At 37.9% G+C, this 19,666-nt stretch overlaps 1 protein-coding gene across 4 annotated transcripts in view; it reads right to left on the bottom strand.

Annotated features, from left to right (window-relative positions):
* Window positions 1-19,666, bottom strand: part of ARL15 (ADP ribosylation factor like GTPase 15) — a 244,183-nt gene that overhangs the window by 100,882 nt on the left and 123,635 nt on the right. The window lies entirely within an intron of this gene.

Raw genomic sequence — 19,666 nt, 5'->3', positions numbered from 1 at the left:
CTCGGAGCATTCCAGTAGTCCACAGGGCCTGAGACTGCTTTTTGTTGCCAGACAGAGCACATCAATAAGAAAAGTAAAAATATTGACTAAAGGAAAATAGACGACTATTTCTAAATATAAAACTGTGAATGGACATTATACTCAACCACAGACCTCCCCTTCTTTTGAATCAGGAAGATAAGGGAGATGATGTTAGATTGTGCTGCATATTTCAGGCAAATATCCTCAAAACCAGTTGATATCTCAAATTCAGATTTCTAAAATCCTGAAAATAGGCAGATAATGAACAAAAGAGTCATTTTGCAAAAAGAAAGCTAACAATCCACTGACATAAAGGGCAAATGAAGCACTTATAGAGTCAATCCATATATGTGCTTTTGCACGGAAACTTAGTGCCAAGAAAAAAAAAAAATACATCATCTAGAAATACCAGATATTTCAAAACTTTTCTTAGGTCACTAAATCAACTTTCTGTTTATGTACACAGGCACTGCATAACCTAATGCAAGTATCTAAACCCCAAAAGCAGTTATACACCAATTGTAGTCCCATGCTGTACCCCTACCTGTGCCCAGATTTTAAACAGTTTAAAATCACAGGGGAAGAAAAAAACACAGAAGCATCAACGCTGACAGTCCTTGATTATCTAAGCATAAACTATTAATTATTAAACCCTTTATTTACTGACAAAATGAAACAATATCTTTGTGTCTTTCATCACCTTAGTGTGTTTATTTTTCTTCTCTAAACACTTCAGGCCTGATCCTCTTACCTGATTGTATGAATGCATGCTCATGAATGGTGTAGTTGTGGGGAGGGATCTCTTAAACTAATAGAGCAGAAAAAGCCTCAAAGGAATAGTGCAGTACAAATACTTGTCTAGACATAGGAAAGTTAATTTAACATTGAAATGTAATTTAAACAAGCTTTGGACACAAATCCCTCAAAAAGCTAAGCTGCAAGTTTTATGTTGCATCTACATTTATAATTATACTACAAGTCCATATTTTGAGTATTTTCTATTACAAAGGCTACCAAGACAAATAAGTCTGACTGAAGAGGTAATTGATGTACTTTAAAATTTTCAGTATTGTTAAATTGACAAAAGCTCTTATATTCCTGACCCATCTAATTTTTCAGTTTTAACAACTGATCTCTCACCATAACACTTTCCTTCCTATAGACCTTTGTGACAACTCACAGTGATCCGTGCTAATAATGATTTTTGTGCATAATGGAACAGCAGATCACTGAGAATTTAATTTGATTTTAAAAACAAGAGTAATAAAGTCATTCAGGTTCCTTCACAGCAGGAGAATGTATTCCTGCATCTGGTAGTACAAAACCATAGAAAAGCAAACAGATAAGAAGTCAGCAGGAAAACATGAAAAAAGCAGTAGCAGCTATTACCTACAGAGCTCTCTTGCCTCTCTTTATACATGGATAAGCAAACTGTGTTAAGGGAAGTGTTTTTCCCAGTTCACATATAAATTTTATAGCTTGTCAGGTTCTAGGAGGAGAAGCTTAATACAGATCAAACAGAAAGACCCTACTCACTGAAAAAGGAACCATTCCAAACTGGGAAGAGAACTGCAAGGGTGATCAGAAAGGAAAGACTGCTCTGCTTAAGCACCATTACTACAGGGAGATGTACTCATGATGACCAAGAAAATGACCCAGTGAAGGAAAAGACTCTGTTTCTGTTCTTCTCAAACTTAAGGTCCAGGAATAGTTAACCTAACTTATGTACAAGTCTGAATGTCAAATTCTTCAGGCTGACATAATAAAAAAAAGTATTCATACATTTTTCTAATTGACAAACCCTTTTAGAACTCATAAACTGGTAATTAATCAGATTGTCAAAAGAATATTAGAACATGCCATTTTTGATTTTTATCTACACACAGAGGATGGGTCTGTCACCCAATTACTTTATCAAACACACTTTAATTTTGCATTTATTCTTATTCTGACAGGTACAGTATGTCCCAGCTTGTTGTAAAAAAACCAAACAAACATAGTAGCTAAAAGGAATGGTGGCAACAGACACCACCTCACCAACCCAGTTCAAGCAGTACAGCCAGTAAAAGGAATTACATGATAATGTAATATGCTAAATCCAAAACCAACTAATTTTCACTGGATGGTTTTCAAAATTCTAAAAGTAACCTGCAAAAGAAGAAAGATTGCATACAGAGTCTTATACAAAGACTAAAAGAGTAACAATATTCCTCCATTATATTAATTATATTATACTATACCTCTTGTTTATTTAAAATAATAATGTATTTTATTACTCTTTATACTGCAAGATGAGGAGGTTTTTTAGACTGCATCCTTTAACTAGTTAATTTTAATTAAAATACTTAATTTTTCATTTATTGGGGGTTTTTTGCTGAAGAAATCTACCCACTTTCCCAGGAATAAGCTTGGATTTTCAAAAGGTGTTTGTGATGCACTCTTCTACTGCAGTAAACACAGAGTATTTGAGATTAATTCCTGAAGCATGCCATAGTTTATAAAAACTGTGAAGAAACCAACAAGCAGACTTTTAAAAAATGCAGGCAAGCCTGAAAATGAGAAGCGGCCTACCCTCCCCTTGCCCAAATGGGGTATCTAGGGAATGTGGCATCCTCCTTGTGTTAGAGAGATTGTCACCTTGTTTTCTTTCCTACCTCCCTGGGAACCTCCTTATGGGCTGTGTCTGCAGACACATGTAGTGTGCAATAAAAGGCTAATGAAAAAACTCATACTCTGTTAGAGTTTCAAAGCATCTTCTTTTTGCCAAGGTCAGTAAGAGCAACACTCAAGACTTTAAAAGAGACTACCCTGTTTTTTATATTTTTCAACCAAAAGTCCAGTGTGTTTGATGGGAGCATAAAGGCAGGAAAACAAACTGAAACAAGCTACTTTTAAGGGGAATACTAGGGAGAAGAGTTTAGTCCTTAAACAACCATGTTAAAGGGATATCTTTGTTAAATTAATAAAAAAACAAATCCAGAAACAAACAACCAAACAACTAACCAACCAAGCCAATCCAAGTTCCTTTAGCTACATATGAATTTCCCATATTCACATATCAAGGCTTTACATACAGCTCTGACCATCAGCATCTGATGCTGTAGTCCTCTCACTGCCCTGCCAAGGACACCAGTGGGACAGACTCTTATTCACTTAGTTGCCTATTCTAACATGTGCAGGACTTAGTTTTCTCTGAGATATTGACATCAGGTTCTTTAGCAAAAACCATCCAAATAATTTTAGAAGTCCAGTTTCAAACTAACCACAGATAAAAGGGATGCACATTAAGAAGTGGTCATGCTCCATGGCAACAGTAGCCTGTGCACAGACTGCCCAAACCTCTTCTTCATTCCTTTGTTTTTACCTGGATAACTACACCATTGTACTTACTTTATCTGTATCCTGACTCTACATTTTGTATGAATCTCACACAAACATCAGAGAGAAGACAAAATCCTACTCTCAGACCAAAGGAAGGCAAAAAAATCTAAGACCTGTTGTCTCTGCTTTAGTACAATTTTTCCCCTTCTTGTCACCTTGACATTATTTTATGATAGACACAATTCTTGGCCATAAAGATTCCAGCTGTCCTCTAGTGTACCTTTCACAAAATAAAATGAAAAAAGGGGAGGTAGGGGGGCTGCATGTTCTTCCAATACTTTTTCCTGTAAGAATAACTGAAAATTATGGAGATTAGTGCTAGTTCCTTCTAGAAACTGCCAGCATGATCCTAGAATACTGCTCCTGGGCACTTCTATGGAAGACCTGAAAACCTAAATGTCATCACAGTTATACTTCTTTAAAATTTAGAGTTTATCTTCATGTTCAGAAAGGCCTTGCTCCCACTGTACATGTGTCAGGCAGGGCACAGCTGTAAATTGTGGTGCTCCAAGCCAGACCCTTACACATTTGGTTCTGCAATATAAAAAAACTCACACCACTCCAGGACAACACAACAGGAAAGACCTGAAGTCCTCTAAACTAGTATTGAAAAATAGTGAAATAATAACTGTGATTCTTCAGTGCTATTTAGGAACTTGTATTTCAATAACACCTAGAATTCCACCTAAGTGTGATCACTGTAGAACACATATTCAGGATTAAATATAGTCCCCATTCTTGAAATCTATGAGCTACAGCATTCTATATAAGAACTCTCTGGGAAAATACCTTCATGGACTTTTAAACTTCAATGCTCCATTCTCAGAAGGACAGAGTCCTGAATATGAACTATTCTAGTTCAACTTGTTCTGGAATTTATTTACATCAACATGTTCTTATTAAAAGGATTTTTGGGGTATTTTTTTCTACTGACGATTTTTTTATAGCATGCAGTATTTTTCATTTTACATTTAATATTTTTTGAATGCACTTCACAGTTCTTGTAATGTATGCAAATACATATTAAATATAGAAACTGAGAACTGCAACCTTATCCCAGTGCCACAGAAGAAATACTTTCAGTCACTATATAGATGGTTCTGTTTCTGGATGCTAAGGACTGATCAAATTCCCAAATTCCCAGAACAACTGGTGAATGAATTTCATCATGATTTTAAAAGGCTTCCACCCTCTCAATTAAGCCAAGTGAAAAGCACTTAAAAGTTGCCTTCAAAATGAGGAACGAGGAAGTAATGAGATTTTTGTAATGGGTTGTGTACAAACTGAAGAATTCCCAATATGTAATTGCATAGTTATATAGTATGAACTAGTATGAAAAGCAGTAACACTGGAACTGCTTTTACTACTTATATGATAGCATAAAACACAAAACACATTGGACAAAAGATCAGTAACTAAGACTTTATTTTAGCAACTCTGTTTCTAAGAAGACAGCTAGTGGAACAAACTTAGGTGCATTTAGAAGAAGGTATCACCATTTGTGAGCACACAAGGGTATTAAAACAAGTATCCATACAATTTTTAGATGCATTTTCCTTGTTTTGGAAAGACACCAGACTACTCAGTCTACTTCATAGAGTTTGACATAACCATAACATTATGTGCCCATTTATTTTGCCATAAGAAAACCTGTCCACTATGTACTCTTTGCTTTTCTTTTTTTGGCAGAACTGAATGCAGTTTGGTAACGCTTTTATATTATTTAGTAATATATAAATTAATACTCATATATTTATTAGTCTTTGTGTCAAGATAAAGCTTCAAGTCTGGATTTTTTAGCACTTAGTTAAATGTTAGATGATGACATTTATATTACAGACTAATTATGGAAAATACATAAAAGGAATTTGCTTGGACATATCACCAGCATCTTGAAAATGTGTTAAATGATTATGATGGACACTGCTTGACAGGGCTAATAAGGCTGATGGACATAAGTTATTTCGTTGCATACTAATGCTGATGGCCTTAAAACTATAATTTCAAAAAGTATAAATAACATACATTTTATTTATGTGTATGTAATACATACATAAACATTTTTTCCAGTTGAGTCAATGAATATTTAAGAATTAATTTTCTACAACAGAAATTTACAACCTCATTAGACAAATTAGCTAAATAGAAACAGTAACTACACAGAAAATAGTAATTTTTAAGAGTATATAAGCAAATTAGTATTCTCAGACACCGGAAAACAAACTGTTATCCAGTGAAGTCTTTACCTCTTTACGAAATTGTGGTCAATCTGTAGATGAAAGTATTTTCACAGTTCATCAGACAGCACAAGATGCAAAAGTGAGAAAAAAAAGGATGGTCCAAATCTGACAGGGTAAGAAAGTTGTTCTCTGTTTTTCCTTCTTCCAGAGACTTGAGGTGTCAAAGAAAACACTAACATGATTGGAAGGTAGAAGTGGTTTTTTTATGGCTTAAAAACAATAACCATATAATAGCAGATAGGAGTCACATGAGTTTGCTGCAAAATATCTTCTTATCTGCAGTGAAAGACCTTAACACTCATAAAACTACCAGAATGATGCAGCATGGATCTGCCATTAACAAAACAGAGAATGGCATGCAGTGAAATCTTTACTACATGTCAAATTACTGTGAGACTTACAGTAAAAATATGGAACTCTGACTTAGACAAATTAAAGAAGTACAATGTCTAGGGCAGTGAGGGAAAGAATGGGACAGGTTTCATTCACACTGACTAAACACTTTTGGTTTATATGGAGTATCTGGATGTTGTACTTAAGAAAGAATTTGTGACAAAAAGGTGATGACCCAAGTTATATAATAGGAAACTGTTTGGGTTTTTGAGATTTTTTGTTTGGTTGGTTGGTTGGTTTGGGGTTTGTTTATTTATTTGTTTGTTTAAAAACCAATTACTGGCAACAACTGATGAGAGTGAATTAGAAGACAGGGATATCTCTTAATGTTTCCTGCAATTAATTTTCCCAGCACCTAAGGAAAGAATTTAAGCCTCCACACAAAAAATAGATCCAAGTGCCTTTTTCCTTAAATATTTTCAGTGATGGAAACCCAAGTATACACTAAAACAACCAGCAAATACATTCCAAAACTAAAGTATGGGGATTAACTTGTTAATTCACATAAAAAAATCCATTTATGTGATATTCTATGTACTCAGCACATCCCTTGCCATTAAGTTTTGTTCCCTCTCATAATTTCCAAAGACTGAAAAATGCATACCCTATGATTTCCCTCATTATAAAAGACGTAGTTTTATATGATATTACAATTGCAACTAAAAAGTGCTTGGCAGAGATGTTGATAGGTTATTTATCTATTTAGCTCTCTTTATTCATGAAATATTTTCTGCAGATATTCTTTTTGCTCTTGTTCTAGCATCAGTTCCCCATAACAGAATGAATTTGGTCAGTTCCCTTGAATTCAAATCAAAGCAAATATTTGTTTGCTTTTTTAAAAAAGCCTGAGAAATTCAGAGCCCAAAATCTACTTCTTAAGAAAATATTATCATTATTGTAAGTAAGGTTTTCTGGCAACATAAAAAATAAGGACTTCAAGCTAATGGAATAAACTGTGGTAATTTAAGTATCTACTTCCCTATATTGCTCTTAATGAAAGCAGCAGAGGTGCTGCTGGTGTGATTTTACCACAGTTACAATGGAACAGGGAGCTTCAGCCAGTGTGGCACTTCAGCCAGCACTTAACAGAGTTCCTAAATAACCTTTCTTTAGGCAGGACTGTAAGTTTGTCATTACACCTCTTCTTTCCCCTCCCCTAGCCTACTACTTGGCTCTTCAACCCAGTTTCAAAGGAAGAATGTTCAGTTCCCTTGCAGAACTACTGGGAGTAATTTTTCACTGTATTTTGGAAACACTGAAGAAAATGCAATAAAAGTGTGTCAAAACAGCTACAGCAAAGTATCTTTAAGGACACATATTTTGCTTAACCATCTTTAAGGACACAAATTTTGATTAATCTTCCCAATACAAGATAACTTTATACAAAAAGATTCTTGAATTTGACCTGCTCTGGTTTTAAAGATTGTAATTCTTGTGCTTTGTACCATTTCTCCTCCAATTCATTCAGTATCATTTGAGAAAATAATCCCATAAAATGAGACATCTTTTAATGTCATCAATCCTAATTTCAATTACTACACAAATCAGAACAAACCCTCCCTTCCTTATTAGTCTTCAACAATTCATAAACAGTTGTTTCTTTCATAGCTTACATGTACCTCACTGGGCTGTACATATTAAGCCCTGTTACTCATTCCCCACAAACCAGTCCCAGCATCTTCTTTAACTTGGGGTCAATTTGTATGCAAGAATGCAGGCAGTTATTGCCCTGCTACTGAGATGTTTAAAAGCCTCTCTTTGGGAGACACAAGGTGATCTTGAATACTGTCACATACTCCATTCTTGGGTAGGTCAGATATGTTTCACTTCTCGAGTGAGATTTATTGGCAGCTACTACCAGGATTTCTTACTATCTGCTGATGGCTTTAATTACACATGCCTCATGTTTATTCCTACCATTTTTTTAGGAGTTGTTATGGATACATTTCCCTAAGTTCATTAGCCATTTGTTCATTCATTAGTAGTAGCATATAAATTTAAAAGAACCTGTTAATAAATTGCCTATCTCCAACTTATAAACTTGTATCTAAAATACCCCGAGTCTTTTGAAGAAACACACAATGACAAGCATGATGACTACATATTTTCCCAAGCTGTTACAGACATGCCCTTTTCCAGCACTGGGTACTTCCAGGAATGTTCTTCAAAACTCAGGACAGCCACAGTTGTGTATTAAAAGCAAACCTGTTTACCTGTGCTAAAATACATATTTTTATCATGGCAAAGTGCTCTACCATCAGTCAGATGACAACCAACTTCATGAATGATTACTAAAACATTTAATCAGCATTTAACTCTTTAAAGTCTTTGCTACTTGGGAATATTTGAAGCATTTTATCCTTGGGAGCCAATCCTTTCTCTGAGAATGAACAGATACGTAGAAGAAAAGCTGCAAATAGTACAAATGACTCTTACATATATACACTATTCTTCACTCCTATATTCTCCACAAGCTGGTCATTTTCTTCCCTTGTCAGTTTACACTTCTTCCTCTCCTGGACCACTTTCAACTATGTGACAATGAAGAAATCAAATACCAAAATAGCAACGGCTACATATCCTCTGCATGACAGTGTAATTTCTTGTGCCTTCAGGCAGTGTCTAGCATTGAAATCAAAGCCTGTTTACTTCTAATGCATGTATATCACACCAAAGACTTAACTCTTGCTTAGATAAAACTTGCAGAAAGACCAATTTACTGACAACAGTTCTGTTTAGTTTTTAGAGTCCAAACCAGCCACACAGCCAAGGCACTGACAGTAGCTGGACAGAACCCTGGTTCTTATGCAAAAGAACAGAGGAGCTCAAGCCCTACTACTATTTGTATTCCCATACATAATAAACAAGAAAGCAATGTCTACACAGAGGTCTATAACCTCTTTTAGGTTTTGAAGATGTTTAGAATGGTGGCGAGTTTAATATTTGAAATTAAAATATCTTTAAGAACAGTTTTTATACTTACAGTCCAAAGTATTTAAAACAGATCTTTCACAGTTTAATTAAAATCTAATACTTGTATGATAGGGACTTGGAAATAGATATGCTCATCTGAATTGGGATGCATGATTCTGATAATCGCATGAGAATCAAAGGGAGAAAACTTCAACTAAAATGAGCAAATGAAAACGCAGCAATAAAAACTGTGACCTCCCAAAGAGCAAAACAGTAAAATTATTAGCTTCACATATTTTACACACATCTGCAAGATATTAGCAGACAGTTGAGAGGGCAACAACATTCACACAAGAGTTGTGCAGGTTAGAAGCACAGCACTCTATATGCGCTGCTGGCTACATAATTCAGCACACGTGAGCAGTTCCCCCTGTTGCCCATGAAAGTGTTTGCTGCATAACCAAATTAAATCTCTACTGACTACCTGCTCATTGTCACCCAGCATGGTATGGTACCACACAGTATTTATTTAGCCAAAATGGTTCACATACAACAAACTTTTCAGAAACATCTGTAACTGTAAATTAAACATGTCCATGAGTATCTTCCAGGGAACTGAGGCCAACTGGTACAAAACGACATGTGTCTAAATGGGGTGGTAAACTCCCCTAGTCTGCAAAACAGTGGCCTCACAGAAATGGTCTTTAGGGAATGATCCTTGGAACACCGACTACCAAACAGTATCCAGAAATTAGCTCAGTGGTTTTGGCATCAAGTTAATCAGGACATTTTTCTCTAAAACTTTTACTATGGACATAGCCAAGGAAATTCAAAATGTCCCCATGTCTAGTCTGCAGCTACAGAGAAGAACCCATCTTCAGCTGGTAAAAGGGAAATAGTTCAACATAATTTTAATTAAAAACAGGCAAAATTGGAGCCCAAAGCAGAGGAAACAGATACTGCAGAGAGAAGGCAGATGTTTTTATCTCTGAGGAAGGCATCTGGTTAAAAATTTATATACACACAATGCAGACAGGCAAAGAAACAACCCTATCCTTGTGTTCATAAACTACACAGCTACCTGACTTACCATGGTTACTTTACATTCCCACATCAGAGGACATGGTTATGCTGCTTTGAGGGACTTGTCCTATTCTACCCTGTTTCCTCAGTCTGGCAATCAGACCTCAGGAACAAGATGGGGACAAATGATAACTGAATTGCCATCCAGGAACAATTAGGAAATAATCATGAGCTACACACTGCAAGTTCTAAAGATCTGATGAAGCCACAGGCTCAGTGAAGGATGCATCTCACCTCATGGTACAAAAGGAAACACCCCCAGCTGCGTCTGAGTCACATAAAGAATGCATTTCACGAAACTGCATTTTTGTTGGGTACGTTTCTCTGTCCTTCTATAAACAGTTCAGGTATGCAACTTGAGCCATATTTTATGAAATTACTTAAGGCTATGGTATTTATATTACAATACATTTTATGACACAGCAGATTAAAGCAGGAGTTTCCACATATCTGCACTGTACAATATTCTCCGCTATATTAGGAAACTCCACCACTGTCTTTTGGCAGATCTCCGTTTTGTCATTAGTTATATTCCACTTTACACAAAGTAGTTTAACTTATATAAACTTAGTTTTCTCTAGGAAATTTTGCATGCTTGGAAGCCAAAAGTCTCTGGCTTTTTTTTAACAACTAAAATTCTACAGTAGAGCCCTTTATCTGTAATAATTGATAAAAATTATACATGCAAAAAAGTAACTTTAATCAACAACACTTACCTACAATTATTCCACACGAGTGTTTTTCTAGCTAGCCACCTTAATGAGCACTGCCTCCTAGTATTAATCAAAACAGAAATATATATTCTTTACCTATTGCTATAAAGACTAATTTTATATTGTTAGGTTTAAAATAAACCCCACATCTTCTGTGTAAGACAAACAAAACAACTTCTGTGTATTCAAGTGGTCTTGAAACAAGCACTGATTTTATGGCATAATTCCAATGCCCAAACAAACAAGATATGCAAACATCTTTTATTATATATGGAAATTAAGACAATTTCCACTGCTAGCAATTGGTCCTTTAAGCCACAATCAGTACGTGTTGGGAATTTAGGCTCAAAGATAATTTTTACACTCCAAAGCACCTTCATAAATTACATTGTGGCAAATCTCTAAACAGTTTTAAATATAAATGCTGTCTAAAAGTCAGTCCACTAAAATTGCTCTTAATTCCGTAACTCTTCTGGAACAACTTTTGCTTTGACATCTGCAATGAACATAAAATCCTGGAAGAAGAATCCTGAAACTACAGGAGTATCTTACGTGGCCATCTCTAATTCAATGAAGTCAGCGTATCTGAGTGAAAGAATGCAACAAGCTTGATAAGACAGGCACTATCAAAAAGTGGTTAACTCAGAGCTATAAGCCTAATCTTTTGCTGTCTAGCATGCACTGGTTAAACCCCTATAAAGAAGGCAGAACTAGAATCATAATAAATTTTGATTTCAACTTCCTAAGTCTCAGAGAGCAAACACTATCATCAGGAATTTCTAGAAAGGATGACCTACAATCTTCTGTTCATATAACACTCAGACTTCATTAGGTTGTATTCTGGGAAATACCTAAATCTTTTAAATATATCAAAGTCTATAAATATCTCCCATCAAATGTCTATTTGGGATTGAGAGTTTCAGTTTTCACAGAATGGTGCAGGTTGGACAGGCCCACAGTAGTCTGGTCCAACCTCCCTGCTCAAGCAGGATCATCCTGGAGCACAGGGTACAGGACTGCATCCAGATAGTTCTGGAGTATCACCAGGGAAGGAGACTCCACAACCTCTCAGGACAAATCTGTTCCAGTGCCTGGTCACCTGCACACTAAAGCATTTCTTCCCCACGTTCAGGTGGAACCTCCTGTGCATCACTCACTGCCCCTTGCCTCTTGTCCTGTTGCTCAGTCCCTGGAGCCTGGTCCCTCCTCCCTCACTGCAGGCACTGACAGGCACTGCTGAGGTGCCTTCTCAGTTGTCTCCTCTCCAGGCTGAACAGCCCCAGCTCCAGCCTTTTCCCATAAAAGAAACATTCCAGTCCTTTAATTGTCCTGAGCTGGATCCATTCCAGGACCTCTGTGCCTCTAACATCCTGAGGAGTTCAGAACTGGACACAGCACTCCAGGTGAGGCCCCACGAGGGCTGATCTGGGGTTTGTTTTGGGTTTTTTTTCTCATTTCAGTCTTTATAATTGTTGAAATCTAACACTTGAACTAGCAATTTTTTAACATCATGTAGGTCATTTGTAAAACTAGGTAAGTATATTACTATAGAATGAACAAATTATACAGCATCAAAAATAACAACTATATGAAACTGTAGCTTAGAAAGTATTACTCTCTAGAAGATCAGGTTGATTAAATAGAAATATAATCAGTCCAGTGTGTGACATTTTTAGAATTTTCAGAAATCTCCAATTTCAGGTAGGAAAAAAGGAAGTTAAAAGCTCTTTCAGTCACAGAAGATTCAGTTCTGTGTCCCAAAACTGCTATTTTAATATAAATATACTACTGTAAGATTTCATTTTTTCTTTATATTAGAATAGCTAATTTCAGAATTTAAGCTATATCTTAAGCATAATACAGGGGTGCCCTCAGGTTTTGATATAATTATTTTACATCATGTGCTAAAGTATGGCTATATTGAAATAGAGGTGGTGATACAATCACACAGTTTTCAAAATACTACAACAGAAATTCCTGTATTAAGACCACATTATCAGTAAGTCTTCCTTTTGCTGGGTCACAGGACTCAATAATTAACATCAAGGCTCTGACACCGAGTAAAGCCTCAGCTTTCATCTAATTCAGATGACCTCTTCAAAGCATCATTATAAGATTTAATTGCACTAATTAACAGAGATCAGAGTCAATTAGCTATTTGCAGGCTGCACATCACATCACAAGGCACCTATGTTTGCAGTGATGCTGCATGACAGGAAACTAGATCAATTAATGTAACACAACATTTGTTTTCTTCCCCAAATGTGCATTTCCAGATTTTGGATGCCTCTGTGCAAATGTTGTCAAGGCTGCTAAACCCAGCAAAAGCTAAGTAATGTTAAAGCTCCTTACAAATAGGAATTACTGAGGTTTTTAGCTGTAACAAGAATTTCCAAAAAAGCACCAGGAAAAACAGTAATAAAAAAACCCCAACCTATCAGTGTTCTTTTAAGATTCTAATATGAAGGATCAAGCTTCCAGCACAGCTACATTTTGAACTTCAGAAGGCATTGTGGAGAAGTAAATAATAAAATAATAAACTTTTTCACACTGCAGACACACTTCAATCTCTCTGTAAAATGCACCTTTGACCTGCAGCTGTGCTGGACAGCAATAGCACACACAGCACCAAGGCCTGCATTCAGACCATGGAAGTTTCCCCTCAAAAACAGCTGCAGTGCTGAGGCAGCACAGACACTCATCTGCCACTCCTGAGCTTTGCAAAACATTTGTTTTTTGAATGCAGTATAACCTTCTGTTCTCTGTTAATTACAGGCTCAGGGACCAGTAGTAGAAACGTCTCTTCACAGTATGTATCAAGTAATGGCATCAATTAAAACAGTGGCTCCAACTTTCAGCTGAGCCAAGACATCCCTAAACAACTGCGACCTTCAGTTTGCTCCATTAGAATATGCACAGAAATACAATCCTGAGTTTTTACACATATTTTGTACTAGTACCTTGCAATGACCATTACTTAGGTATCCAAAGTCTATCTTGAAGGCTGGCCTGAGCTTCTTTTGCCTTTTTTTTAACCATGTATAGCCAAGTCATGACTTGAGACCAAGGGAGGGGTGCCTACAGTGGTGTGCTATGTGCCAGGACATCCCGAGCTCAGTGCCACAACAGATGGCTGCATGACACCTGGTCTGCTCATAGTCTTCCTGCAGCTGGAAAACATTCTGTAGACATGCTTTTCATCTTTGGATGATTTTATACATTATTTCTTGTTGCAGCCTGCAACCTCAGGATCTCGTCCAGGGAAGCAGCAGGGTTCTGGGGACCAGCATGAAACACCAACGAGACGGGCTCCCGTTCATGAAACCATTTATTCAGCATGAGAACAAACTCAGGTCCAGAACAGAGAGCCCCGAACAGAGGCACAGCAGGGGTTTTTGAGGGACAGAACCGAGGGTTTCCACCTTTGAGGGTGGAGTTCAGGGTCAGGGACCATTAGAAACACACCAAGGGAGAACCCCCCAGGGACTCAAACCCAATCAGAACTCCTGGGCCGCCCTTCACAAGGGGTTTGGGGTGGGACAATGTAACTCTTTGTCTCCCTGAGGCCGCTGCAACATCTGCTCCTTTTTTTTTTTTTTTTTTTTTTTTTTTTTTTTCAAATTTTAATTAGGAGCTTAAAATGTTTCCAAACATACACCTTAAAATCTCACCTCTTCCACAGAGCACCCACTTTGCTTTGTGGGACACCAATAGCTCAATAACAAAACACATTAAGCAAACAGAAAAGACAAAATTGAAAACAAACACTTAAATCTCGGACTACGCCGGGCAAATTAAACGGTGATGGTACTTAATGCAAACATAATTTTTTTTTTTTTTTTTTTTTTTTGTTCAGTCTCTTCCACTTTAGGATTCTCTGTTAGGAAGGGTGCAGCTCTTAGATCTCCTCTTACGAGGGGCAGAATTCTTCGATCTCCAGCTTCGGCTCCGGCTCCCATGTGGGCGTCGCCTCTTTAGATGATCTCGGTGTAACACTGGCTTTCGGAGCTCGGTTACAGTTTCGATTTCCCCGGAGGTGTTGCCCACGATGGCAAAGGCACAGCCCCCAGGGGTGGAGCACCGAACAAAGGGATGGGGCCAAGCAGGAGTTACTGGGAGGTTCGGGAAGGGAAGGTTTGGGGCCGGAAAAGAAGGAGCAAGGCGGGAAACAAGGGATCCCAGACCGCGTGGCCGGCGCCATCTTGGGATGGGGAGGGGGGTCCGGGACAGACTTTCCCGGACAGGGAACGGGGAATATGGAGAGACAGGGGGTAAAGGAGGACACGGAACGGCGGGCAGACGGCAGCAACCCCGAGCCATCTTGGCTTTTTTCACCCTTTGTCCTGCCCTTAGGAACAGAGGAAAGGGGAAGGTACAGGGAGGTATACACCAAAAAAAAAAAAAGGAACTTCACAGAAGACAGAAACAGTCCACCGGAAGATCCATACCATCCATAATCGTCCATAATGTTAATCGTCCATAATGTTGATATCGTCCATAGTGTTGATATCGTCCATAATCGTCCATAATACGTCTCGTTGGGTGATGTTAGGTGCTTGTCCCAGCGTCTGGTCTCGGCTCCCACACCTCCGTAATCCCTTTACTTCCCCCATGCCCGAGGCACTCTCAACCCAGTCTCCCTGCCAGGTACTCTCGAGTCCTCCTTTCCAAGGCGGGGGTCTCGCCGGCTCTCAAGCCATCAGCCGGGGACTTACGAGGTGTCCATGGAGCCGCTCCTGCTGTTCTCCTGGATGCCCGCATTCTCCACCATTTGTTGCAGCCTGCAACCTCAGGATCTCGTCCAGGGAAGCAGCAGGGTTCTGGGGACCAGCATGAAACACCAACGAGACGGGCTCCCGTTCATGAAACCATTTATTCAGCATGAGAACAAACTCAGGTCCAGAACAGAGAGCCCCGAACAGAGGCACAGCAGGGGTTTTTGAGGGACAGAACCGAGGGTTTCCACCTTTGAGGGTGGAGTTCAGGGTCAGGGACCATTAGAAACACACCAAGGGAGAACCCCCCAGGGACTCAAACCCAATCAGAACTCCTGGGCCGCCCTTCACAAGGGGTTTGGGGTGGGACAATGTAACTCTTTGTCTCCCTGAGGCCGCTGCAACAATTTCTTATTTGATCTTAAATATTATAAGGTATCTTAACTTTTTTGGTGGATTATTGAAAACTGGTTGTTGCAGGAAACTTCTGAGTGCTTTTTATGCTCTTAGTTTTACATCATATGGAAATTAAGCTGGCTCATATTCTGAATAATAAATGCCATATCAAGTTCTCTTGTAAGCGGGGCCCAGTGAAATTCTCATACATCAGGAAACCACTGAGATGCTACAAAGCCACTGCTTTTAAGTAATGAGGCTGTTTACAGACCTATTATGCAACATGACAGGGGTGCAAAAATCACTTGTGTATGTTTTTAATGAATAAATAACAATAAATTCAAGAATATTTTTCTGCTGATATTAATGTACATGCAGATTTCAATAATAATGATTAATATTAATACAATGCTATGTATTCTTATGTAGATATAAATTTAAAATTAAAAAATACTGATCATGATTTAGATTGAGGGAGGGATCAAAGATATCTAGCCAAAGCAACTGAAGGGCTACATAAGGTGAGATGCGTCCAGTTAAAATACATGCACATCAAAGGCTTCTAAAAGGAGTAAAATCAAATACACATGTATTTTACTGAGCTCTAAACTGCCCACCAGCTTCTCAGCTAGGGCAGGATCTGATGACTGTGTGGAGCCAGCCAGGACAACCAAGTGTATTCCTTCTCTCCTGCAGGTAATTACAATCCCTGTTCCCACCTGGAAAACTGATGCAGCTACATCTTTAAAAGAAGTTTGGTATGTTGACCAGAGATTATGATTGACCTTGATTATTATTGTAGGTTTATTGCTTCAAGACCCTTGGGAAACATTTATATGCAAACATTTCCATTTTTGCTTTGTTAATCAAGTCTTGACACACTGCATTTCCACAAAATCCACCAAAGCACTGTAGGAGGTTCTGAAAACAGGGGACAAGAAAAGAGGCTAGAATATAAGCAGAACTTTTCCTTAGGAAATTAGTACTATTTTGGTGTTGATACCGACAGTGAAAAAAATCAATGAGATCAGAGTATACCAGGCAGGCTTAGGGAGAAAAGAAAGGATATAGGAACCCAGGGAAAGAACAAACATGTCAGAAACATTACCATAAAAATTCTGTGCCTTTTCTATTTACCATCATACCTATAAAAGAAAACAAAAGCCAATATCACAGAATCAATTAGGTTGGAGAAGCCCTCTGAGATCATTGAGTCCAAGCTATGGCTAAACACTACCATGTCAACTGGACCACAGCATTAAATGCCATGTCCAGTCTTTCCTTAAACACTTCCAGGAGCAGTGATGCCACAACCCCCCCTCTGGGAAGCCCATTCCAGCATCTAATCACCCTTTCTGTGAATTCTTCCTAGTGCAGAGCCAAGAGACAAACTATGTAAAAAACACAACACCTGCCAGAGTTCAAGAAGTGTTTAGACAATGCTCTCAGGCACATGGAGTGTTTCTTGGGGCTGCCCTGTGCAGGTCCAGGAGCTGGATTTTGATGACTATTGTGGGTGTCTTCCAACTCAGGACATTCTACTATCACCTAATGAACAAAGTTGGGGCTTGATGATTATGTATTTCTCAAACACCCCCCCACATCCCTCCACCCCTCAGTTCAGGTAACACAGCAATTAAATTAACTAGAGTTCCTTGGACCATTTATTCTGGGCTTTGATCACTGGACCCAAAAATTTCAATCCAATTCTGAATTTCATCCTTACCCTTACAAAGGAACCTAAGCTGAGGTATTTTCTCACACCCAGTGAGATGCTGCTTCTCTTCTCCAATTCAGAATTGGGCATAGACGGGAAGAGCAGCGAAGCAGCTGCACAACTGCAGTAAGTGCAATTGACTGATCCCTCTGGAAAACTTTTCCTTTATTTTCTAAAACCTGAGCCAAAGTCTTGTGTATTTTGCTTAATTTTAAAAATCCTTAAGTGTGTGCACGAAAAGCTTTCTTAGAAGAGCAGATTTCCATTACAAGTGATTTTAAGAGAAGCTAATACTATTAAAATTCAAGCAAAATTCATACTGAAAGATATATTTAATCTTTTTCTAAAAACTTCTCAAATTGATCAAATTACATTCACAAGTCAAACTCATACTTCAGCTTCCACTGTTCATGCCTGCCATTTCTGCCTGAGTGCAAAATCTTGCTCAATTTGCTCAAAGTTTACAGTAGTCTACATTTTACTGAGAGAAGGACTCAGCAGGTTTGGGGGATAAAGAGATGGAAGACTAGATGCCTGTTAACCAGTCTTTATCTTCCTGAGTATTTTGGTATCTTTTATATTCCTGATTATTTTTCTAGGTGATCAAAGGAAAATTAATAGTGGAATTTTTTTTCCTGTATTAAAAAGTAATAATTATTTTAGATTCCAGAATCATTAGAAATCTCTGAGAGGAGACACATGCATAGGCCCTTAATTCCAATTACTATAGATTAGTACTCCTGCTGGGAGTACTCTTGTTTTCCCTTTTATATTATCTGGGAGGAGCAGATTAGGTGATCAATCTTCAAGTTTTCTCTTAATCCTCTAAAATCTCCTTTGCTTCCCAAGTTCCTCTCTCCTTTCCTCCCTGTCTCGTCCCCTTTTTGTATTAATCTGGAAAGCAGCTTTCTTCAGGATGCTGTAATATTAAACAGTCATTACTGAAATGACAATGTCATTTTTTCCCATCACTAGTGGAGCTTCCATGGCTTAAAAGAATTTAAAACAACAACCAACCCAACAATTAATCTCCTGACACCCAAATCCCTCCAAACAACTGAAACAACAACAAAAACTTCTAAAAACTTACTTGGCACTATTAAGGACATACTGCTACATTGAAAGCAGTATGACTTGAAAATATTGGGAAAATTAAGACTTTTAAATGTACTGTGCACAATACATAAAAAATTTGCAAATAAAAAAATTAAAAATAAAATACAATTTAAAAAATACTGATTCTGAGAAATAAATATTTCCCTGATTTCTTCTAAGCTACCCCCTCTTTAGGTACCTCTCCATCACACAGAAAGGAAAGACTAAAACCAAGATGAATGACTTAGCTAGACTGAAGTGATTCTGTCCCAAGTTTTTTGCTCAACTACGCATTCCTGTACCAGGAATTCAACAACCAGTTAAATGCTTGACCTGTATGCAAAAAAGAAGCATGAACATAGGATTTTATCTCAGAGAAAATTTTCATCCAACCACTTCAAGCATCCATGTGTGCATTCACTTCTTGCTTCATCTTGAGTAAGATGAAGATGTTCTCAGAAAAGCTTAACATTTCCAGAATAGCAGTAGAGGATGTCAAAGGGATTAAGGTTTCCATATACTAAACCACAGATTTTCTTGTGTAAAGTACAAGTTCTGTAAGACTAGCAAAAACACCAGAAATGAAGAACAGCACAGACTTGTACATCACAGTAAGACAACTCATTCTTCATAAAAGCACACATCTTTTCAGCACAGGAAAACTCATGCTGGATGTTACAGGCTTAGGCCTCTACTACAATATCAATCTCCTTTACTTCTAGGAAAAAGGGTCAAAAATTTGTTTATGTGATGTTAATCATACGTATTTCAGTTCTCCTGCCATTTTCCTACTTCTTTAGAAGAATGTTGTTATCCAGACATCTGTTGTTTTCTCTGTAATATGAGCAATGTTTTATGGGCTGTATATTCCTCTAGAAATATTGCATACGTCTGCAGTTACATACACTTTATTGAAGGCAACAGTGAAAAGTATACTGCTTATTTTCCTTACACCTGACTGTGTCTTATGTTTCTCATGATGAACAGCAGGACCAGCGA

Source organism: Poecile atricapillus, chromosome Z (assembly GCF_030490865.1).
Source record: "Poecile atricapillus isolate bPoeAtr1 chromosome Z, bPoeAtr1.hap1, whole genome shotgun sequence".
Lineage (NCBI taxonomy): Eukaryota > Metazoa > Chordata > Aves > Passeriformes > Paridae > Poecile > Poecile atricapillus.
Note: the sequence above shows the minus strand (reverse complement) of the source record. Positions and strands in the feature narration are given on the sequence as shown.